The sequence below is a fragment of the Lemur catta genome, chromosome X (assembly GCF_020740605.2).
Source record: "Lemur catta isolate mLemCat1 chromosome X, mLemCat1.pri, whole genome shotgun sequence".
Taxonomy (NCBI): Eukaryota; Metazoa; Chordata; class Mammalia; order Primates; family Lemuridae; genus Lemur; species Lemur catta.
The window spans coordinates 10,279,362-10,305,193 of record NC_059155.1 but is presented as its reverse complement, the minus strand read 5'-3'; the positions used below and the strand labels follow the sequence as shown (position 1 = coordinate 10,305,193).

The 25,832-nt window shown below is 37.9% G+C and overlaps 1 protein-coding gene across 1 annotated transcript in view; it reads right to left on the bottom strand.

Moving 5' to 3' along the window:
• LOC123628408 (nik-related protein kinase-like) overlaps positions 1 to 25,832 on the bottom strand; it is a 67,475-nt gene that overhangs the window by 33,036 nt on the left and 8,607 nt on the right. The gene's annotated exons all lie outside the window — the stretch shown is intronic.

The following is a 25,832-nucleotide window of genomic DNA, read 5'->3' as shown; positions in this document are numbered from 1 at the left end:
TGGCTCTTTTTATTAGTCTTTTTCAAAATCATCATCTTATTCAAGTTTACTATTTTATGTAGGTCTGTTTGTGCTTGAAAATGGAAATCTAGCTCTCCCTAACATAATCAGGTTATATTATATAGCACATATCAATACTGCTAAATGAACTGCTCTTTCCCATTCTATACTGGTGCAATCAATGATCCAGGTTTTTCTCCTTTCTCTAATTGAAAGAGGTCTATTTGAGCAAGCAATTCCAGGAAAGCAAGACAGTAAAATATTCAGAAAATAATACCTACCCATCTTAGAGGCAATCTTTACTCTTTCAAGATGAGTAAAATTCTCTTACACCGAGAATAACTTTTCATTAATTCACTTTCCCTCTTCCTCTACTAACTCCAAAAGAACAATTCCCCAGAAATTAAAGAAAGTGAAAACAATCCTAAAAACTATAAAACTGATAATAGTCTTTTTTTACACCGGCCAAAACATCTTGGGTCAGCTAGATTCTGATTTCAGCAACCTGATACATCACTTCAACCCAGGTGGCTCCATCTTGACCCAGACACTGCTATAGGCGAACAGATGTTTCTCAAATTTCACATGACATTATCCATTCCACCTGTTTTTGTGACAGATGATTTACTTTCTGACACTTAAACAAATCTCCCTAACCGCCCCTCCCAATCTCCCCCCAAATCAGACCACCTCAACAGAGAATTGCCTGAACTTAATCAGATTCTAGCCCAACCCCTTAAGTCTATAGAAGCAGAAACAAACTTCAGAAAGGGAAAGTAACTTTACTAGTGTCACTTGTAGGAGGGAGTATAACCAATGGTGTAGCTGAGCCTGAAATTATGCCTCTGAGGTCTTAGTCTCAGTGCTTTTGTATAACTACACAAGTTTATCTCTACAGCATTTTGGTTATCCATTCATCCATCCACATATCTTTCAAATCCTTCCCTTTATACCACTGAAAAGAAAAAAATAGCGATGAACATTTTTATCAGGTTTATTGAGGTATAATTTACATCAGAAAAATTTGCCCAATTTAGTGTGCATTTCTATGAATTTGACAAACACATGTAGTCACGTAACCCCTACCACAATTGAGATATAGAATAGTCTCCTTTTCCCAGAGAATCCCCTTGGGTGGCATTTTATTCTTACTATATTGATAGTGCCTGTAATGGACTTATGAGTTAATGGAAAGTTCCGTTTGACTAAGTTAGTTTAGCTTAACTGAGAGGCAACCAAAAAACACTTTCGGTCCCACTTTTGCTGAAAAGCTTTCTGAAATGCCTGAATTCATTTGTTGCCTTATTAAGGTAGAAAAGAGAAAGGTAAGAGATAACAGCCAACTTGCTTGGTCAGGTAGGATTCCTCAGGTGGCAGGCCTGGGAAATCAAGGGATGGATACTAGCAAACAAACAAACAAACAAACAGACATGCTTGCGTGCACATGCAAAATAGAGAGAGAGTGAGAGCAAGAAAGAGAGAGCAAGAGAGAGAGGGAGAAATTAGGAAAGAGAGAGAGGGCAAGAGACAGAAAGCAAGAGAGAGAGAGCAAAAGAGAAATAAAAAGAGCAAGAGAAAGAGAGAGGGAGAGAGAGAAAGAAACAGAGAAAGAAAGAAAGAGAGGAAGAGTGTGAGAGCAACAGCAAGAGGGAGAGCAAGAGAGATTTATCAAGGATAAGAAAGAGAGGGAGAGAAGTGGGAGGGGAGAAGGCAAAGGGAACTTTGCTTATGGGTACATTTTGCAGAGTTAGTCTTGACTACTGATTATGGACACAAAAGATTTGTGAAACCCTGCTGAATGTGTGTCCACCTGTTTGCAAATAGGTTTTTAAACTTGTTTTCTTATTTTCCTAATTGTACCACAACCTATATATGTAACAAAATGCCCAGCAAATTAAGGGTCCTTAATCAAGATATAACTGCAAAAACATTTTAGATTTTTTTTGAGACAGAGTCTCGCTCTGTTGCCCGGGCTAGAGTGAGTGCTGTGGCGTCAGCCTAGCTCACAGCAACCTCAAACTCCTGGGCTCAAGCGATCCTCCTGCCTCAGCCTCCCGAGTAGCTGGGACTACAGGCATGCGCCACCATGCCTGGCTAATTTTTTCTATATATATTTTTAGTTGTCCAGATAATTTTTATTTCTATTTTTAGTAGAGACGGGGTCTCTCTCAGGCTGTTCTCGAACTCCTGACCTCGAGCGATCCACCCGCCTCGGCCTCCCAGAGGGCTGGGATTACAGGCGTGAGCCACCGCACCCGGCCCCATTTTAAATTTTTTTAAGAAATATAGGTTCTCCGTAAATTCATATAAATGCCATGATAGTTTTAGGATATTTATTTGGCCTCAAATGCCAGGTAATTCTCATCTTTATTATTCAAATGAACTCATTTTCTTGTCTTAGATTCTTGGGATAATTGTCTTTATTCTTCTCCTAATTGGTTTCTGTTTTCTCACTTTGATCTGAACACTACATATCAACATTATAAATTGCCTCAAATCTTCTGACAAAAGGCAGAGTTTAATTTATAAATTGTTTACGTCTGGTTGCTTGGTAACTGGCTAAAAAGAGTAATATGGAACATGAATCTGTAGCAACCTTTTGCTTCTTAACTGATAGCCCATATGTTAAGAGGAGTGTGATTCTAACTAAAGATTATAGAGTAATACTATTTTCTTATTAGTAGAATAGAACAATAAAAAATAACCATTGCTTAAGAAAGGAAATGAATCAATTGAAATTTCTTCAATATGCTGGTTATTGTCTCACAGTTAATCAACACAAAGAGCCATTAGACTCAAATAACTAATAACAATGGTAAAAACAAATAAAAAAAAATTTAGATGGCTTATTATGTTATTATAAGAACTGTTACATATATAAACTCAGTTAATCTTCACAACTACCCTATAGGGTAAATAGTATTATTTTACCCACTTTGCAGATGAAAATATTGAGAAGTCCCTGCCCAAGATCACATAGGTACTTAAGTGGCAGAGCCAGGATACAAATCCAGAAAATCTGATTCCAGATCCAATGTTTTTAACCATTATACAATACTTTCTTTCACTATATATTAGATCAAATAACTTTCTTAACTGATCCCAAACAACCCACTCACTGACCAAATCTATCTGATTTAGCATCTATTTGAAATAGCCTCGTATATATGGATAGTTAAGTTTAGATACCACTGTATCTAAGAAAATGAGGCCATTTCATCTCTATACACAGTCCTGAGCTCCCTATTTCTGTCCTTAAACAGTCAGTCGTCCTGTGGCAATGGTATCCTTAGCCTGGTGTATTATGTTCTTCTCCTTTACCAAAATTAGAATGGCCTACAAACATAATAAATATTGATATTGTTTTGTGCCGTGGTTGCATCCATGAATATTTTGAAGTAACTAGCATGCACACTGGCAATATCAATGTGTTGCTATAACATTCAAATGTCAAATATCCAGATGTTTAGCATCTTATGTGCATGAGCACTAACCCTATGACATGATGGACTAAAATAAGATTTTTCATGGCATTCCTGGAGCATTAGTGCCACGTTATTACAGACTGTTTTACATACCATTGAAGATCAAGTGGCAAAAGTGAAAAATAAGCAGGGCCTCAGAATTTGGAATACCTTTAAGGACAGTGAGATTCTAGTGAGAGTTCTTTGTTAGGTACCTAGGCACTTTCTCAGCAGAGTTTTCTCATAAATTTCTTGGTTTCCAAATTTGTTGTAAGCAACTGTTAATGTATCTAAATAACAAATTTAGATATATTTTATAAGATATCAATTAAAGACTTTAACAAAACTGTCCAAAAAGATTTGTTTAATCAAAGAAGGAAAGATTTACAGGAAATTGATCAGTAAAAGCAATAAAAATGTTACAATTCCAATTTTCCTTTTGAGTGTGGTTGATAAACACAAAAATTGAAAAGAAATAGGTTAGGTAAAAATTATTGTTTTTGTGGATCCAATGGCTCACAGGAAAACTATTACTGTTGTTGACTGACTAATAAATATAAAGTGACTATTCATCCTACTGATCCTTAGTTTACTTATTAAATTCATTGTCCCCTTAACGTTAGATACATTAGAGTGGTGTTAAAAAGTGAAGCATGAGTTGATACCTTAATTACATATTTTAGCTTCCACAAAAAATTATGGTATCTACAGTGGTGTAGTGGATCTCATGTTATTTTCTATCTGTTAGCAACAGAGCAAAATTTAAAAATATTACTGTCTCCAAAAAAAAGCGAAGCATGAATATCTCTAGGTCCCTGCTGCCAATAATTTTCCTTCATTCTTTTGTTTTGTAAGTTAGATAAAGATCGTCATTCAGGAGATAGTCACCTGAGGACATAATTGTATGCTGCAAATGCAGACTTGCCCCCCAGCTAGAGGAGGTGAGAGGTCCTGAGGAGAAAGCTTCCCAAAACTCCCCACCCCCAATATTCTCAATCAGAATAATTTCAGTGCCTCTCCCTCTTTCTCTCCCACACTGTCCTTTGTAGCTCTCTTTATAGTACTTATTACAGAATGCATTGTATTACAATTATTTCTGCAGGCTCCCCTAGTTCAATTATAAAGCTTCCCTTCTTCTCCCAACTCTAGTTTTTAACTTCTTCCCTCAGAATTCTGTACTTCCATCTTACCAGTTGGTATTGTTTCCTCTATTTAATCAAAAATCTTTTTTATCCTTGTTATTAAATCAGAGCACAAAGGGACCAAGCTCAGGCCCTTCCCTTTCTCTTCTCCTCTATTCAACAACTTATATATTACCCATATGCACAGCTCATGGTTGACCAGGCAGAAGACAAACAGGAAACTTCCTCCAGGTCATTGGCACAACTTCCTGTTCATGCCTCTTAATTAAGATTAGATTCTCAAGTACAACTAAGTCCTTTTCTCTGCAAGGGGATGACTAACATGTGCTGAGTATTTCGTAAATACCCAGTACTGCGCCATGTGTAAGTATTATCATTCTTAATTCTACAGATAAGAAAACCTAGGCTCAGATAGGTTAAGTAATTTGCCTACGGTCACACAAAAAAGTGGAGACAGTTAAGGTTAAAATCCAGATTCGAGTCACTCCAAAGCTCATGCTTTCTGTAATACACTACACAGTTCCCCAAGGCAATCCAGGTTTTATTGATTTAAAATAAAAATAAAAAGAGCTAATACAACTGAGGATTCCCTTGTAAATACTGAAATCCAAACTCAGAGAGAAAAGAACATTTATTACCTGACATATTTGCTTAAAATGTTATGTACCAGATCATAGTGAATCTGAGTTCAGTTAACTTGGGTGCAGGTAAAAAGAAACTTAGGTGAAATGTACTAGACTATAAAAAATTTGGTACTTCCTGTGACTCAAATGATTATGTTTTATCCAAAGGCCATTAGCCAAATATAAAATTGTATTCGTGTGGCTTGCAGATGTTAGTATTTCCTCAGTTTCTTACTAGGAATATATCAAACTTAGGCTGTCTTGAGGCTGTATGTCTTCAATGAAATAATCAGCCAGTGTAAGTTAACCAAGAGTTAAATTAGTCAAACGACTGGCTTGACAAAGTTTTTTTTTTGTCTTAAAACAGTACTTTTATTATTTTGTTTATTTACAAAAATAATATATAATTATCATAAAAAATAAATGTGGAATATAAACAGTGGAAGTCTCCTATAAACAATTCCCTCACTCCTTCCCAGCCCATAGTTAGCAATTATTAACAGTCTAGTGTACTTTCCCTCAGTTTTTTTCTATGAATATAGAAAAGGTTAAGTTTTAAACACAAACTGCTATACTATACAACTTTTTTTCACCTAATGCATTAGAACATCTTTCAATGTCGATATGAATAGAACTATTTCATACTTTTTTGTCCAATAATAGAGGATTTGAATGCAATGACAAAATTTATTTACTATTAAATTGATCGACCAAGTGGACTGGAATAGACCAATCTGTTTGGCAGCAAAATAACAAAAGTCCTCAAATCATCTGCAAAGTATTTCACTATGTAAATCCTACCAGGAAAGAGGATCATACAACTCTCTATATCACCATCCTCAACTTCTGCCCTTTCTGAGAAATCTTGCCCAGGTTTCCAGATCTGAAAGTTCTGCAGAAACATTTAACAAATTCTAAGCCGTCATCACGGGGGAATTTACTGCAGAATGCTGTTACAGTACTCCAAACCATTGCACTAAGCCGCCATCACTAACTTGCCAAAAAAGAACTTTGTGAAGACAGCCCCAAAATGCTACTCGACTGTGTATTAAGATGTAAGGAACAAATTGCTTAAGTTTCCAATCCACTAACAGGATACATATGCAAAGCAAGGAAAAGTAACTAATTCTATAATCAAAACCAGGGCTACATGTATTTCTAAACTTTGAGGGATTTGTGGTGTGGGAGTAGAAGATTCAGGAGATTTGCTTTTATCAATGCCCACAGACATGCTTTCATAGTTTATAGTTTATTTTCATTGTGAAAGAGAGTCTTAAATACCTTTCTCAAATCCATGTATTCTAAGAACTTAATCTGGAGGATAATCTATATAAATTTACATGCCTGACATGGGGAAATTTTGCCTGCGTCACCCATTTCCTGGGATTTGCCCAGTGGGAGAGAGATATTCAGTTCACTGTACCCTTGCTGGAATATTCAAGTAATGATGAATATATTTACCTCCTAACTTTGTGTGTGTGTGTGTGTGTGCGTGTGTGTGTGTGTGTGTGTGTGTGTATACATTCACACATGGTGGGGGGCAGGAATCAGTGTTACCAAACCACGTTGAAATCCAGTGAAAATGTGATTTTCTTCTGTTAGTACCTGGTTCTAAGTGAGAGTAGTATGTGCACTAGAGGGACAAAGGGTCACCTTCAGGGCAGTGACTCTCCAACTTGGTGCACACATCAGAATTACCTGATCTGTTAAAACACAGATCGCCAGCACCCCTAAGAGACACATCTACTCCAGAGTTTGAGTTTTTGATTTAGGTGGTGGCTTCCAAGAATTTGCATTTCTAACAAGTTTCTGGGTGATACTGGGCTGGTCCAGGGACCAAACATTTAGAGCCACTATACTAAGGGAATTAACATGTGAACATAGAATCTGTGAATCAACCACTCCAAAGGGTCATAAAACAAAGACTGAAGAGCCATTCCAAGGATGATCAGGACATGGCACTGAACTTTACGGTAAGAAACTAGCAAGCCAGCGGAGGGGGGAAAAACCAACTAATTTCATTACTTGGCTGACAGATTTGAAGTTCACAAGGATGTAACAGGGTATTCAAAAAGTTTTTAGGGCGGGGCGCGGTGGCTCATGCCTGTAATCCTAGCACTCTGGGAGGCCGAGGCAGGAGAATTGCTCGAGGTCAGGAGTTCAAGACCAGCCCGAGCAAGAGTGAGACCCCCATCTCTACTAAAAATAGACAGAAATTATCTAGACAGCTAAAAATATATATAGAAAAAAAATTAGCTGGGCATGATGGCACATGCCTGTGGTCCCAGCTACTCGGGAGGCTGAGGCAGAAGGATCGCTTAAGCCCAGAAGTTTGAGGTTGCTGTGAGCTGGCTGACGCCATGGCACTCTAGCCCAGGCAACCAAGCGAGACTCTGTCTCAAAAAAAAAAAAAAAAAAGTTTTTAAAAGTTACTGCATCCCACCTTCCTTTGCCATTAAGACTGTTAAGGTCTTGGGGGTTGGGGGAAGTATGAGCAGATTTCCAGTAAATCTATAGTGACTAGATTTTAATTCCACTATATTACCTGCCAAGACTTTAGTCCTGGCCCCTGGGCTTCCATTAGGAAAATGGTCCACACTCATGCCACTTCAACTGGCTTCCTTAATTGAAAACATTGGTGCTGCTTTAGGGAATAGAGTTCCCTAAAGGGTTAGCAAAGAGGGTAAGAAAAAGAGTTCATGAGTTTGGCTTGGTTTAAATCCTGCTGCCTAGATTTGATATGTGCTTTAATCCCTCTTTTACACAGCCAAATATAAAAAAGAAAAAAAAGTCCAAGGCTTAAGTTATCCGACCAAAGAGCAACTGGATGATCCAAGAGCAGATGAATGAAAACCACAGGTTTTAAGGGAACATAGTCTCTTAACTATCTACTGCTCTGAGACTATCTGGACAAATGGGCCTTGTTGATATCTAGAAATACCAAAATACCAAAACAACTTTCACAACCCTGACTGTAACTTTCACAATTTCCCTATTTGTCAGTTAACTTAAAACAGCCAAATCTGTGTAACCATTTCCCCCATCCCCTCTGTCCTGCCTTCAGCCTAGGTTACTGTGCTTGCCACCAGTTCAACATTTTCAACATATTAAAGGGTTCTGACAATATTTGACCCACAAGTCAGTTCCCCTATCCACCAGTGGACTTAGAAGGCCCCACAACTCTGGCTGAGATGCAGGTGAGCAAACAGAAAAGAGCATTTGCAAAAAGACTAAAAAAGTTGTTTCTCCGTGGGTCTAACATGGTTTAACTGTTTTCCCAAATAAACTCTAACAGTTGCTTTGAATGTATGGTGTGTGTTTTCTCTTCACTGAATGGGGCCAAGTCAATCAGCTGTTTTAATACTGTGTAACCTAAATGGTATTAAGTCCCTCCAGCCTTTCTCCTTTAGTTGCTTTGCATTTAAATGAACCGGGGTCAGTGGAGGGTCATTCTAAGCAAGAGAGATTTGAGCCTGTAAGAATGAGAGAAGCAGGCAACCTTCATGAAGGGCAACTGGATAATGCAAAAGTGCGCTTTCCCTTCATCGCCCCCACCTCCCCCATCACCTACCAGTAAGACTCTCTCCTCCTACATAGGTGTTACATCTGGCTTTGCTTTAGTTGAGAACTCCCCTTATTATAAAACTCTCCCTCTCAACTCTCTTACAGCCATCAAGAATAATTTACCTGCCTTGTGCCTCATTTCCCTTTGGATTAAGGTGAGCCCTAATCTCATCTGTGCTAAAGTATTAATTAGTGGTTTAATGCATTATTTAATTTATAATGTGCACACGAACAGGTGATGTCTAGTAAGAAGTCCAAAAGAATGACTCTCTAATAATGGGAATTTTGAGGAATGTGGCAGACTGGTCTATGGGACATCTTTTTTATCTGGGATATCTTTCCTGCAAACCATGCCATATTGAGTCAAATCTCTACCTTTTCAACGCAGATGTTTAATTTTTCCAACTGTCGAAAAAAGTAATAAACCCTTTCCTGAGATTTTTAGTTTATACCTAGAATCTCAAGTTCAGCTAAGCAGTGATTCTCCATAGGAATCTCTTAGGGTGGGTCTTGAGCATTTGCATTTCCAAATGATTCCTTCAGAGGATCCTGGTGTCCACCTGTACTTAAGAACCTCAGAAATACAGAAATAAGGGCATTCTGTTCCATCAGAGGGCAGTAAGTCCAGGCCTGCTATTATCTCTGCTCATACTGTTGCTGAAACAGTTTCTCAATTCATGTCAAATTGTGGGTTACCCTGGAAAGAATGCAACATTGAGAGCGGTGATCTATTATATATTCTTTCCTTCATTCTCCCTCCCTCACTGCCTCCTGCCCTCCACGTACCTCTAATATTAGCAGTTATTTTACCTGCTACAGGGCCATATACGGAACAATACAGAGAGACATTTTAAGGCAAGGAAGGCCAGGTCTTCACTCAACTCAGTGCTTTCAAATACTCATCACCATCTAATATACCTGGGAAAAATTCCTCAAAATTATATATAATAATACAAAGCATATGGAGATAAGCATGGTGGAAACTGATTCTGGAAAGTTAACTAATAAATTTCTTTTACATATCTCCAGATTCTGTCCAAAAATATTGAAGAGAATCATAGCAGTGAAAGTTGTCAACCACACTTAGAATTGTTACTACCTAAAGAAAAGAATAAACAGGGGAGATATAAAATTAAAATAAAGGAACTTGTCAAGGCAAAGAGACGTGAAGTGGGGCTGATGTGAACAGAAGATAGAGAATGCATTTGTCAGAGGGTGCAGTAACTTAAGGCTGATTTATGAAATGTTTTTCTACTTGCGTTTTGATGAACATCAATAAGACTCCTTAACATAAATTGAATAATATCCTTTACTCATAGCTGTGATTCTTAAGATTCTGGAGGTATATTTGAATCATCATCTCTTATTTTAAAAACATTAGTTCCACTGGTATAAGAATAGCTATTACTATCAACCTGAATTACCACAATTTTGTTCACAATCTGGTATGAGAGGGAAAAATAATGAGATATTTCATTTCCAGCTCCCCAAGAAGTGGATGACTATCAAGAAATTAGAGTATTAGTTAACATCTGGGAAGACTTGAATGAGTGGACGTGTGTTAGCAAGGGAGAAGAACATGGTATTTCTACAGCAAAGTGAGGCTCTGCATCTTTATTTATTTGACCTTAAGCAAGTCACTTCCCCTCTCAGGGCCCAAGTTTCGTTATCTATAAAAGGGTTGACCTATGACCTATGACCTCTAGGGAGATCTCTCTCCTCTAGGGAGATTCTTCCTCATCTGCCTCAGCTCTCTGTACAGTGAATATTAAAATAAATTTTGTATTAAGGAAAGGCATTCCTCTAGCAATTTGTCTACTCTCAATGCTGATGACATTTTATGCTGCTTTCAGTATTGATAAAAAGGTGTTTGCATGGGATAATTACAGATACATTGCATAATGGGTTTTATTGTCCCCATTATTTTTGTGAAACTGAGGCTTGGAGAGTGACACACTCTCTGGTCACTCACCTCATGGAACCAACAGTTAAATTCAGATCAGTGTGACACCAAAGCACATGCTACCACTGTGGCATGGCAGGGGACTGGGATGACTTAATTATATAAGGATGGAAACTGCATACTCCAAACTTGTGTCAAAATAAGTCTCTACATGAATTTTTAGCTGAATGCTCAGAACGTATTCTAGAAACCTAAATGGATACCATCCTGGTCAGGGCTTTCATCAAAGGGATTAGTCTTTTAAATAGTATGTGTCTACTGTCTAGTTTTTTGAGAGAAGAGCTTTCCCTCTTGAAATTGTATAGCACAATATCAATAGCGTGTCTAATTTATTTCTGTTCTGGTTGGTTCCAAAACCTATATTGTACACTGGGCACTTTGCTGTTGAAAGATTTTACATAAAATTTATTTTAAAAAGCTACTCTCAGTGAGAAAATTTAATTGAATCCTTCTTAAATATTTACTATTCAGAACAGGCACTTCTTGAATGGCTAATTAATTTCTCATGTAGTTTCTAATGTTCCCCATAAAATGTACCATGTAATTTGGCTTTGTCAATTGACTGAAAAGATAATTCTTTAATTCTCTCTTTCTTCATCAGAAAGGCTCTTTGAGACTGGAGGAAAACAATAATGCTACTGCAACTAGAAGAGTTGTATACACTGTAGCCTCATTTGTAAATGCTCCTTGGGAACTTGGTGGAACCACTGTCTAGGTACTCACGGATCTGGCTATATCATGTAAAAAGGCACTCCTTTTTGTACTTAACAATTCTGCTGTAGTTTTACATAGCATTGTTAAAAGTGAGGGCTTTGCAGGCCAGAGAGATCTCATTTCAAACCTGGCTCAGCCACTTACTGCACAACATGACTTTACACAAGCTATCTTACTTTGCTATGCCTCAGTTTCATATACAATATGAGAATAATGTTTATAAAAACTACTTTATGGGGTTGCTATGAGGATGAAATGAGTTAATGTCTACAAAGTATATAGAATAGCGTCTGGTATGTAGTAAGTACTTAAATAAAAGTATCTTGAATTGCTATTGGCTAGAATTCAAGACTTATTTATTTTGTATCTATAAATTACAGCACATGGTCTTCCCCACTTTTTAATTAGGAACTACTTTTCCTGGAGCACTAGAAAGAGAGTTGATGGTGGTAGAAGGTACAGTAAATGAAGTCCCTGAGAGGGCTGGGAGATGGTGACACTGTTTCTGGCTCTATTTCTCTCTCCACTGGGACTCTTAGCAAATCCAGAGAGAACATAAATAGCAATGTCACATCAACTGAGGACCTACAGTGTATTGCTGCCTCTTTTGGAATCTTTTTAGAATCTATAGAAGCACTATTCCTTTGCAGATTGTTAGTTGTCCTTGAGGGAACATTATTTATAAAATGGAGTAAATAGTACATTCTCTGGGTCATGTTGACAGAATTAGGAGCAGGGTGATATGACATTGAATTTAAGCAGTTCTGGGGGCAGTCTGCCTCAATTTCACACTATACATTGACCATTCATGCCCTACGTATCCTTCCTTAAGGTATACTTAATACCATAGGTCAAATGTGATTTAACTCACAACTCACAGAAATGGACCACATGCGATGGGGTTCTGAATACACAAATGGTCTTTTTGTGAGAAATCTGTAGATTGAAGCCAGTGATAGCCTGGTCTGTGAAACAGAAGAACATAAGGACTTTCACCCCCCCCCAAAAAAAGTCAACATCATTGATTAAATTGCTTGCGATCGTTCTAGGGGCTGGCCCCATATTACAATAAAACTGGAGAGTGACTAAGTAAGTCACCAGCCCAGAGCCCTTCTACTTTTGGAGTAAGAAGGAAAAAAAAAAAAAAAACCAGAGTGACCTTGATTCTGTTCTCCAGCCTAGGGGGCTGAGCAGGCAAATGCTCTCCTTGGCATGTTAAGGAGAAAACCGTCCTTCTTTCCTTTGACCCAGCCTCTCAGTGAGGAGAGAATTACTCACCTGTACTCAATGGCCCCTGCAGCTGCCAGCAAAGCAGCTTTGCTGTGGAACTCTGAAAGCAGCACAAAACATTTGCCACAAGAAGCAGGGAGGAGTAGCAGCTGTTCTAGGACCAGAAGACCACCCCCTCCCCACCCTTTGGCAGCTTCTTAGATAGGCTGATCCGACATTCTCTGCCACACCACAGCAGGTGGGAGTCAGTCTCCCTCTTGTTTCTTAGGACAGGGTTAGCCAGTGGCAAATCTGTGACCCAGGTAAAGTTAGCTCCATACGAGTTTTGCAGAGAAAGTATAGAACACGCTCAGTTAAATATGAATTTCAGATAAATAATTTTTTAGTATAAGTATATTCCCTTGGGAAATACACTAAAAAATTATTCATTTTTCATCAAAATTCAGATTTAACTGGGCATTTTGTATTTTTATTTGCCAAATCTGGCAACTCTAGTTCTAAAGTCTCTCGTATCCTTCTGTTTCTCCCCTCCCCACCCCACCATCTATATTCCTTCACCCCTCTATCTGATCATCAGGGCTCTGGAATATAAGATTTGAATACATAAAACCACAAAATACAAAATGAACCAACAAAAGTTGATTCAACAGAGATCTACTGCAGGAGATATTAAAGAAGAAATGAATATTATAATTATCTAGTTCCTGCTCTCATAGCTTTTCTTAGAATGAAGTTTGATTGGGGCCAACTAAAGTTGCTTGTGTCCACATCTCATTCTACATGTTTTAATGAAAATAGAGGGCAAGTTGCATTGTTAGAAACTCAATGGCTTTTGCTTCCATGTAAACCTAGGGACACATCCTCGGGCACTAAATCTGTTACTGGAATTCATTCAAACTGAACTATAGTTTTCTACCAAGTTCATAATGATATATAAAATGGGAGTAAATGGCAAGATAATTCACAACACCAACAGAATTCAAAAGATACGAGCACTCGGTGGTTCTATGGTGTAATGGTGAGCACTCTGGACTCTGAAAAAAAGATACGAGCACTTACAAAGGAGTTGAGAGCACATTACTATACAAACCAGCTGCTATAGAGAAGCAGATGCTTTGCCTATTAAAAAAGTACAAATTCTCCTGTTTTGTAGAGAGTGAGGGAGGCTTTACAACTCAGCCTCAATGGAATCATGAAAATAGTTACTTTGCTATTGATTCCTTTAAACAAATTATCTTGTATGAATTAACCAGATATATTCTAAGGAATTTCTCTAAACCCTCTCCTGACCTAACTCACTCACCACTCGTACCACTGCCAGATTCAAAATGCTGGAGAGAATGGGGAGAGGTCTACCTGGAAAGTTCTGGCCTCATACCAGGGCATCCCACCTGAAGGGCCTCAGGGAGGCAGGCTGACAGTGAGTTATGCTTCTCTAATCTCCCTCTCTTGAGTCCAGGCATTCAGATCTGCCTGAGAAATCCCTAAAAGCATCCTGGATGCAAGGTAAAACATCCATTTTCCATTTTAGTAAGGCTATGTGTACCAGATGCCAACAAACATTTTGGTAATTTCCATCAAATAACCAGTTAATTAATTCTGTCTGTATATATTTTTGGGAGCAGTAGTGGTGGCAGTGAAGAAATCAGTCAAACCAATTTTCATGTTGCACTGGATGGAGTAAACAGAATCTGCTTCCTACTAATATCACCACTCTGTTTTACGCTTCTCTTAAACCAGTTGGCACCTTTCAATTCATGTCTGTTACTTTTGCCCTGAGTGTAGATGAAGGGAGGATACCACTACTTCTTAATGAGTACAATATGTTGTTCAAGTATGACAGGCATAAATCAGGCATATACATACGGGGTGTCCCAAACTGATAGGAGTTTCCCAGGACGTGGGACTGGAAAAGTACCCCCAGCAAACCAAGATGAGTTGGTCATTGTATGTATTGTATGTGTGTGTGGGGGGGGAAGGTGGGTGTGTATATAATATATATGCATGCAGTGTAGAACCTGCAAAATACACATTATTAAAGCTTTTAGAGTTTAATATTTTGAGCCAATTAATTTTTTTTGAAACTCACTAAAATTTAAGGTAGTTATAAAACCCATTACAGTGACTGGCAAGCATGGGTAGAAGGCTAAGAGAAGCAAGGGCATTTGTAGGCTGTTATTTATACGTGTTTTTCTTTCTAACAGCTGCCAATCTTCCAAGTCAGGAAATATTTGCACATGTTCTAGACATCTTCCTGAAGGTATGAGGCTCTCTTGAAACCATCCTTATACTTGACCATGCCAACAACACTACAGCAAACTACAGTACCCCCCCCAAAAAATATACTCTTTCAAGCTTCCTAAATGACTCATTCAGCAGAAAGTAATAAAAAAGTAAGGCTAATATTTCCATCCTTTGGAAATATTTATCTCTACACAGTGCCACCTTTTTTAATAGTCAGAATAGAAAGTTACTTAGGTGGTATAATTTTGAAAGGCCAACCTGTCTCCAGCATTGGCTTAATAGGGTGTCATTAGTCAAACCTTTCCATCAAGGCACATCTGCAGAGAGCCCCTGTGAAAATATGTCATTTAGGAAGGGGTCACTTTTGCACACATCTTTTTAGTTCCAGAAGAATTTGTGCCAAGCATCCATATGTATAAGCTATTGTGCTAGTCCCAAAGATGATTAAGATAGATTTTTTGGAAACAGCTAATGTTTTTCGTAATATCTAGTTGTAGAATGCCAACACTGATAATAAAAGGAGAACATGAGTGTGGGCAACAGAAAACATACTAAGAAGTCTACATTGAGATTTTTCTTGTCATTTCTGCCTGATGCTCTTGTGCCTAATATGTGCAATGTACTTTACTAAATGCTCTGAGAGTAGAGGCAAAGTGAAAAAGTCCAGGTTCCTGCCCCTGAATAAACCTGCGAACTTGTTTTAAATACTAATGAATTCTTAGGCATCCACTCCAAGCCTTGTAGCTGGTTTTCTACTGTCGTTGCAACACTTTATTTAGTGGCAAGGTGAGAGGAACTCAGCTGCTTGCAAAACTCTTGTAGAGGTTAACCACCAGGAAAGCCTTAAGCTGTAAGTTCTGTTGAAACCTGCATCCTCATCTGATGGGAACAATATAAGGATAATTTCAACTCATCTCAATGCCAAACCCTTGCTGTCACCATCCACCTGCTCGACTCTCTTCCTCTGCCACCCTCTAACCTTCCAAGCTATAGCCACTTAGCTTGACATGTAATGTATTCCAGCCCAGATTCTGGGAGAAGTTCTGTGCTTAGGCAGGGAACAAACGAGGGTTCCCTAAATTTTATGTATTTTAATCCTCATTCATGTTCCTAGAAATGCATCTATTAGAAAATACACAAATTATTTTCTTTAATTTGTTAATTTTTAAAATCCCCACCAATCAGAAACCAATCATCTACAAGGGAGGCTTTAACTTGCAACAATCCTACAGTGTCTCCCTCTTCCTGGGGGCTCTCAGTAGGAGCAGTAAATGAGGAGAAATACTTGGCCTTGGAGATGGGGACCTGCCCACTAGAATAGAGTGAAGAGTTTGACAGCCAATACCTCTCTACACTCCCAGGGTTCCCAGGAGTCTGAGTAGGAATTTAGTCATGAGCTTCAAGTGTCCTATAAAACCTATCTGCTTGTCCCCATCCACTTCTGAAATTCTATTAAGTTCCAGAAAAAGACCTTTGGTCCAGACTGTCTTAGTGCCCATCTTGACAGAAACAAATATGATGGAGGGACACATCATTAATGATCTTCATTGCTGACCTCAGCTCATCAGTTTCCTGTAAACTTTTGCACTTGGACAGATTTTTTTTTTCCACTGGCTGATCTAGCTGAATGCTTTTTGACTGTCTTATACATGCTAAGCTGAATATAAGTATAGTCAAGAGCACAGACCTAGGGGCCAGGCAAAGTTTGGTTTAACTCCTGACTGCACAATGTATTAGCTTTGTGAACTTATTCAGTAACTTAAGCTCTTGAATCCTATTTCTTAGTTTGTGAGATGGAAAGATGGTGATAATAATGATACCCATCTCACAATACTCTCATGACATGTAAATGATATGATGCAAATTAAACACTAGGTACAATGTAAACACTTAGTAAACATTACCCATTTTTAGGACATTGAGGTCACTTTCTGTAATGCATCTAATATTTAAATCCCCATCTTTTTCCTTACCCAATTTTTATACCAAATAATTTTATTTAATTTTTTTTTTTCAGAGTCAAGAAAAGCTAGTCTTCTCTGAGGACTCTTGTCCTTTTTGATCATGGTGGTATTTTTGTTTTGTTTTGTTTTTTTCTCTTCAGAGTTAATGATTTATACAAAATGTTACTGGCAGTGCTTAGAATATAATCAATCTTCTTTTCCCTCAGGGGACCCTGAACAATCCAACCTTCTTTTTCTAGTCATAAAGAGACTCTGCCTAAAAAGGAAAAACCTAAAAGAAGCTTTTTTATTTTTCTAACACAAATTACACATAAACCACCACTGTATCATTATTTCTCCAAACGAAAGGACACATAATTCATACCTAATTTTCCCCCTCTTTCTCTATGCTCTAGTGGAGGGAGAATTTATTATAACTTGGGTGTAGCTTAGCAGGGAAAATTAAGACTGCGAGATAAAGAACTGTTTTTATCTTTTGATATTCTTTGATATTTTAATTTGATCTTACTGATAGGCTTCTTTGTAAGAGCCTGCCTTTAGAGTAGCCGTAGCAATGTAACATTGCTAGAGTTTCCCCTTTTCCTTTCACATCCCCAGAGAGCTACAGTGGCACATTAGTTTCCAAACACAATTTTGGTATTGTCCACAAAATTACCTTAGACAGAGATACACAAATATGGTAGAAAGTTGGAAAGTCCTAAAATCAAGTTAAGACTTACTCTTATTTCAAGAGTAACAACTGCCTAAATGCTATTTTCCAAAGTGTCTATTTCATGAAATGTGGTGAGGACCTAGCTAACTGGTCTTTGGTGGTCAAGTACTAGAGGATAAAGGAAAGCAAGAAACTTCAACCACTTTTACTTAATTTACTCTGAGAATCTGACTATAATTTATATATGTGTGTCTGTGTGTGTGTGTATGTAAAAGCAAAATAAAACAAAACTTGTTTTATAATATATTAGACAAAGAGTACATCAGTGTGTTTCTAACACTGCCCCACTCACCTGCACCACTCTTTAAAGTGGTTTATAAAATCTTGTCTGCATAAATTTTGTTAATACTAATATATTAAAAAACAGCTTTAAGTATATAAGCCACGCATCAGGTAGGCACTTATGTATGTCTGTTTTTAAGTAACTGTATTATTTCTCCCCACAGAGATTTATATTTATATTTTACAAAGATTTTTATAATTGGAATATTTTTATCTGATTGACCAAAGCCACCATGATCTAAAGTGTTTATTAGTCTTGGCTTTTGTTTAGAAATGTGTATTTGCCTCCAAACATTTAAATTTATCTTTTCTGTCCTTGGAATAACTTTATAACAATCAACTAGATGAGAATCTGAAGAAATGAGATAATGGTTTTTGTGTTACCCCAATATAACAAATTTAGAATTTGAATTGCGCCTCTCTGTGTTTGTGTGTGTGTGTGTGTGTGTGTGTGTGTGTGTGTATGTGTGTGTGAGAGAGAGAGAGAGAGAGAGAGAGAAGATATTAAACAGATTAGAGTAGTTGTGAAAATGTTCAATTATGGCCTGTTGGGAGCAGAAATCCCACACATGACTTTATTTTCCCCTTTTGTTCCTATCATGCTAGTAACTTCTTCTTCCTCCCTCAAGATTTATTGGGAGGCAGAAGTAAATTTTGGTATAACACAGAAAGGAAAAGACAAGCCTACAACTCAGGGGCCTGGGTTATATTCCACAGTTGGAGAGATGTCATGGCCAAGATAGAAATATTCCATTTTCTCCAAGGCCTTTAAGCCTCAGCACTTTCCACTAATTTGGTCCCCTGGGTCTCAATTTATTTAGCTTACGCTGGCTTTTTTCACCCCCATTGCAAATATTCAACCTCTATTCTCTTATTGAGGAAAAACTTGTTCCTGGAGTCTTGCTCATTAGAAGCTTCATTAGACTTTCTATATCCACACACACAAAAAAAACACCACAACTTTATTTCCTTCTTTCTATTTTCCGATCTTCACCCGGTTCTCATCCTTCCAGTTACCCATTACTCCCTCCTCAAATGAAGAAGTCACAATCACAGGGAAAATACTCCCTTTTTTTATCTCTACAAAAACTAAATCAATAAAAACAATCCCCCTAAAAATGAAGGCAATATATATAACCTAAGCATTTATACCCCCGTAATATGCTGAAATAAAAAAATTTTTTTTAATGTTTTCTAATCATTCTTACTAGCATCTAGTACCTAACACAGTGCTTGGGACGTAGTGAGAATTCAATAAACATTTTAAAAATTTTTTATTATGAAAAGTTTTAAACATTCAAAGCAATGTTGTTATTTAATGGATAAATTTAATGTTTCCTATGCTACAGCAGCCTGAGGGTTACTTAAGAAAGACCAGTACCGACTTTTGAGGCACATTATAACAAGGGGGCAATGTCACAGGAAGAAGGTGGGATCAAGAGATGGCTCTGGATTTGTGGCACTGCACTATGAAGGCACAACAGCCTAGTATGCCTGTGGCCTCGAGTCAGTTTCAGCTTCAGCTCCTTCAGAGGTTTGCAATGTATAATGAAATGCACAGTGTTATGTGCTTTATGGGCGCTCAAGCAATATTTGTTGGCTGACTTAATTGAGCTATATTTGCAAAATGGCAAGGATGTGAGGAAACTTTCCGACCTAAAAAGAAAGCATTCACAGTGCTAGACATTTGGTAGGCAAATAAACAGTATAATTTCAGCCTAAAAGGAAAAATACTCAAACCCCCATCCAATAGGCCTAGTGGCTAGGCAACCCAAATGTCAGCACCATGTTTCTGAAGCTTAATTTAAAATATCATAAATCGTATGTCATCAACTTTGAGGACATTTGTTTCCTTCCTTTCCATTCCCATTCCCTGCCCCAACTTTAAATCCAGAAAATGTAACTAATAAACCTAAATCTCACCTGTCTGGTGAGGTTTGCAAGTAAAAGCAATGTAAAAGCAATGTGTCAAGCAGTGATTTAAAAAACCAAATTTAAGAGTGATGCATTCGACAGTGTTTTGAAAAGAAATTTCCATATTCAACGGTGCAAACAATTCACTTCCAGAGTGCAAACAATTCAAGAATTTGCTCGTGACTGCAATGCCACACTTTGACTTAATCTGCTGACTACCAAGGGGCAGATGACTCCTCTAATCTCTCTCAAGGGCAGAAGCTTACTTATCCCCAAGGTGTGTTTTTCAGTTTTAGAGCAATAAGGAATTTGGGGCGGTCCCTTTCTTCTACCACCATTTAATTCAGTTCCAACTAGGCATCAACATACTTGGCAATCAGGCTCTAGACACAACCGTGGAGGTTTACTCTATTTCAGGTGAGTTTTTCCTTTCCTTGAAATGGTTGCCTCAAATCTTTTCCCCTTTATTTTTCTGTCCTCACCACCTGCAAATGGCAATGTGGGAGTAAGTAATTGATGTTAACTGTGCAGTCAAGATCTTATGAAGGTCAAGGCAAACTTGTTCATTCTGGAAATCCAGTTCATTGTCTTGCCTCACTAGTATTATGTTTAACAAAATGGTGTTAGATAATAGCAACATATAATGAAGCATACCTGCCTTCCTAATACACCTGCTATCCAGTTTTACATTTGCATTGAGTGTCATAGTACCTACTGAGCTAGATATCAGGTCTTGCTATTAGGTGGTAAAGTAGAGAGAAGAATAGAAAACCATGATGAAAATCATTTTGTTCGGTGAAATGTGGAACTACTCCAACTAATAGCCAATAATGAACTTCTATTGTTACAAGTGGTGATGGGACTATAGCATTATTATTATCATCATTCTGACGACATTTTCTGACGACTGTGCTAGGTACACTATCTCAGAGCCAGAGGAAACCCAGGAGATGATCTATTCTAATACATTTATTTTATAGTTGAGGAAATGGGCCCAGAAAAGTCAAGTGACATGTTTAGTGTCAGGTTGCCAACTCCAACTGTGTCACCCTAAAGGGTCTTGGTCTCTTTCTTAATATTTCGTAAAAATAACTGTGGTCTCTCTGTGTAAAGTGCTCTTTGGGAAATTGTTTTTTTAATAGTGTCATTAGAAAATGAGTTCCAATCTATTTTCTTTTAGGCTTCCCCTGGCCAAATACTAAATAGCCCTACAATTCAAATAATGACCCATAAGCTATGAGACTAGCAGCTAATGGTGAGGGGAAACCACATTCTGTAACTCTACTAGAAAAAGAAAAGGAAGAGCAGTACTTTTCTCTCCTAAAAAGAGACAGAAAAAAAACCCTGCAATTTCAAGTGAGGTTTGTACTGGCAGGAGGTGGGAGAGGGTGGGAGGATAGGTATCTAATTAGAAGAAAGAGAAGGAAAGGAAAAGGGTTACAATGTGAAGTGTGAGACTCAGCCTTCATTTCATTTCAACGTGCACAGACTGCAGCAGACAGCTGGAAAGCTGCCAGGGATCGAGGCCTTGGAAACAAGCTGGAAGACATTGGAGAGACTTTAACCAAAACAAACACCAGCAGGGGATGTGGTTGGCAGCACTGAAAAAGCAAAGGACTCTATGAGTCACGCTGACATTAATTTTGAATGGTATCATGCTTCCATTTTGTTGTACAGGTTATTTATATAGCATTTGGTACTGTCTAATACATATATACATACATATATAAAATATATATATAAAATGCACACACATATATATGTTCTTTACCTAAATAATATAATATTACAGCCATTAGAAAATATAGAACAGAAAAAAATATAGAATGGATAAAAAACACCCAATATCTCACTGTTCTAATCATTTAATTCACCATTTTCATCTGCATGTTTTAACATAGCTGTAATCAGGGCATACGTATAATAAGGAATACTTAACATCTTAAGCATAATTCTATGCTGCTAGATAACTTCATAAGTACTGCTTTATACTGCAATGATATATTGACTGGGTATAAGGTATAATGATTTATTTCCATCTTACTTTTTTACTATTTAGGGTGTTGCTAAAGTTTTCTTTTTAAAAGTAATGGCAACAATAATAAGTATTTTTTATATAGTGTTTCTAAATTTTATCAAACCTTGCAAGGTAGTTATTATTAACTCCATTTTATAAATAAGGAAATTTATACTCAGAGGTTAAGTGACTTGCTCGAGGTTATAGGCAATTAATGGCCAAGTAAGCATTGAATCAGTTCTCCCTGGTTCAAAGCGGGTCCTCTTTTCAACACAATATGCTACCTTTCTGCTGCAATGAATATCTACATGTTTTTTCTGCATTTGGGATGTTTATTGTAGATTTCCAAAGGTGGAATTATTGGTGTAAAGAGAATGAACATTTTGAAAACATTTACTACATACTCCAGATCGTTTCCCATGAGGTTGGTATTAATGTATAGCACAACCATCCCAAACCTTTTTACAGGAGGAAATTAATTTGAAGCAGAATAAAAAGAGGTCAAGTCAATGAGTGGCAGAGAAAAATCTTTCTGGTGTATACAAAGCTTCTGTAAGCATCAACATTTTGTAACACAGAGGTTTGTACTTTAAAGATCTGATGATAGAAAGTGTTCTCTATCTCTGGATATGAATAGATACACATAAAATTCTTAGAAATTATAAATGTGTATAGGCCGAACATACGGTTAATGCTTCATGGAGAGTCAGTTAACAGGAATTAACATGGACTTCTCACTTCTGATGAGGACATACATGAAAGCTAGAAAGAGTGCCACTCCTACCCTAACAACAAGAAAAAGCTGAATAATCTACAAAATCATAACTTTTCTTGAATCTGGAGGGAAGTCTCAAGGCAACCAACTAGGCTGAAGTCTGAAGAAAGACAAGCACCTTCAAGGAGAGACGGGACATGAGCACTAGCTCACCTGTGGCTGCAGGGGAAAGACAGGATCACCATAGAAGCAGGTGTAAGAATCCAGCTAAATTTGTTTAATGCGTTGTTAATGAGCAAATGTGGCCAAGCATGAGAATACAGAACACCTTGGGAGCCACAGACAAAAGAAGAATTTATACACACTCACAGGCTGTTCCCCACAGATTTATGGTACAGACCTGGTGGACAGGAGAAGCCACCACAGAGGAAAAGGCATGAAACCAGCTCCAGTTCTTTTCCCTCTTATGAATAAAAGTCTTAAGCCCTAGCGGAAGGCAGCAAACCATTCCCTGCCCCAAGTTACCGATGAAGACCTACTGCAGCTAGTGAAAGGTAAAAAAATAAAGTCATCTATTTCTGGAGGAAGGGCAAGAACTGGTTGTGGGTGCAAATGATTAGAAGTATCCTACCACTAGGAGTAGAGGCAGGATTACTAAGAAAGTCCCACTCCCATGACCCAGAGGCACAGGATCTGCTAAGCCTGAGGCTGAAGCAGAAAACCAGAGAACTCCTCCCTGCCCACACCACCAGGCTAACAGGAACTCAGTAAGAAGCAATAGCAGTACCCCACTAGGGGAGGGTAAGAGCATGGTGAGAGAACCTCTCTGAGGCACAGATGCACTGGGAAGATCTAAAGCTGAGGGTACAGCAGGGATATTGAGAAAAACCTTCCAGAAAACCAATCCCCGCATTATGCACAAGGTAACAGAGGGATCTGAAGCTGGTAGTGAATGGAGGGTAACTATAGCAACAACATAACCCGAATACAGTCTGTCTCATTAGATTGATTCAACCTCCCACATTAACAACCTAGCTGAACAAGTGTGCCCCTTTAAGGGGATAAATGCTGTCTACTTCACTCTCTACTAGTCTACATACTGTGTCTGGCATTCAAAAAAAAATTTTGAGATGTATAAAAAAAGCAAGGAAAAAAAAACACTCTCAAGAGAAAAAGCAATCAACATAACCAGCCTCAGAGATGACTAAACTCCAGGCATTTCACATCTAAACTGATGAAACACATACACAAAGAAAAAAATCTTAAAATAAGCCAGAAAATAAATACAGTGGAGTAAAGATAAAAATTATAGCAGACTATAGAAACTATGCAAACCAGAGGAGGGGCATCTTTATACTGCTGAAAGAAAAAAAAAATAACTGTCAACTCATAATTCTATACCCAGGGTAAATATCTTTCAAACGTAAGGGATAAATAAACACTTTTCACACAAAATGCAGAGAATTCACTACCAGCAGCCCTGAACAATAAGAAATGTTAGAGGAAGTTCTTCAGTCTTAAGTTCTTCATACCATATATTAATAGAAACTTGCATCTGTGCAAAGAAATGAAGATTCCAGAAATGGCTAAAATGAAGATAAATATAGGACACTTTTCTTATTTTTAATTGCTCCAAAAGATAATTATCTAAATAAAAAATAGTAGTAGTGAGTATAGGTAAAAGAGTGAGTGTAGTGAATATAGGAAAAGTATAGCAGTACTGTGGATTTATATCATATGTAAAAGCAAAATGTATGACAACTACAACCACAGCAACACCAGTTGGGACACCACACAGTGACGAGGTAGAATATCCCTTGAATATAGACCATAATTAATTTAAGATGTATACTGAAAATATTGATTATGGTGGTAGTTACATGACTGTATTCATAAAGCTGTATACTTAAAAGAGTGAATTTTACCAAATAGATACTTTAGCTCAAGAAACCCTGAGTTTTAGGAAAGGAAATTATCATGCAACACTTACCTTTTTACTCTCTTGACTTTTCTCATTTTAATGGCATCTTTCTTCTATCTGATGAACGATTATGAGAAACCATCGAAAGATGGTTACAGTCATCCCTCAGACTGTGTTGCCTAGTCTTACCATTGCTTCTTACCTTATATGACTCTGAGATTTTTATTTCTAACATCTAGTGGTGGAAAAGGCTCTATACCTTCGAATCAGAAGAAGTATACAACACCCACCCACCCCACCCCCAACACACACTTACACACACACCCCTCAGGAGTTAAAATACATATAGAGACACAGAAATCATAAATGTATGATAAACTTTCTGTCTGTGTAAAAGGTATAGGTATAAGGTATGAAAACTGACCTAGATCACACAAGTGTTAACTAATCATTCACTGGGGGATGCAAATGAGGTAGCGTAAACCATATACTTGGGTCTGTATCATGTCACTGTCTATAGCTTATTGGTCCTGTTAATGGGTAAGGTCAAAATAGTTTGAAACAACTTTTGTCACGAATGCTGGCATTCTCTCTGTTTCCTATAGTCGCCAAGGTTATTTCTGCTTTTAAGAACTGTCTATATGCTATTTCTACTACTCAGCTTGCATGCTATAGGTGCTTTCGTGCAAAGTTTAAAAAGCATCTCCCCACTCCAACCTGGGTAGATGAGTAAGAAAGGAATATAGATGGGGCAGATGTAGCCCCAAAGGTGCAAGGACTGGCAAGCAGAGGGAGCTCTTTTCTGAACTAGAAAGAAGCCCCTTCCTCTGGGCCTATACCAAGACACCTCTACACAACCCATACTAGAGGACCTGAGATCAGTCTGTAGTGAGGATCAGCCTCTGGAAGGACAGGCCTGGGAAAGTGGAACACTGCGTTTTTATAGAACCTTAAACAAGATTGCAAAAATGTCAATTCCCCGTTTTAGAGACTGGGAGAAGGGTGCCTGATCAAGGTGATAGATAGGACTACCAAAGCACTTCCAACCCCAAGCCAGTCCTTAACACTGGCACTGCTTCTACCTAGAATGTATTAACATCATTCTCCACAACCACCCTTTGCTTGGTTACCTCGTATTTATCCTCCAGGTATCAGTTTAACTATCAATTTCCAGGGAGTGGGAAGTCAACACTGACCCTTCAATCTAAATTAAGCTCTCTTATTTTTATGCTTTATATCACTAAGAATTTCTTACAGATCATGTATTACAATTGCAATTACAGTCAACCCTCAGTATACGTGGGGGTTTGGTTTCAGGACCTCCTGCAGATACCAAAATCAGGGTTTTCTCAAGTCTCTGATA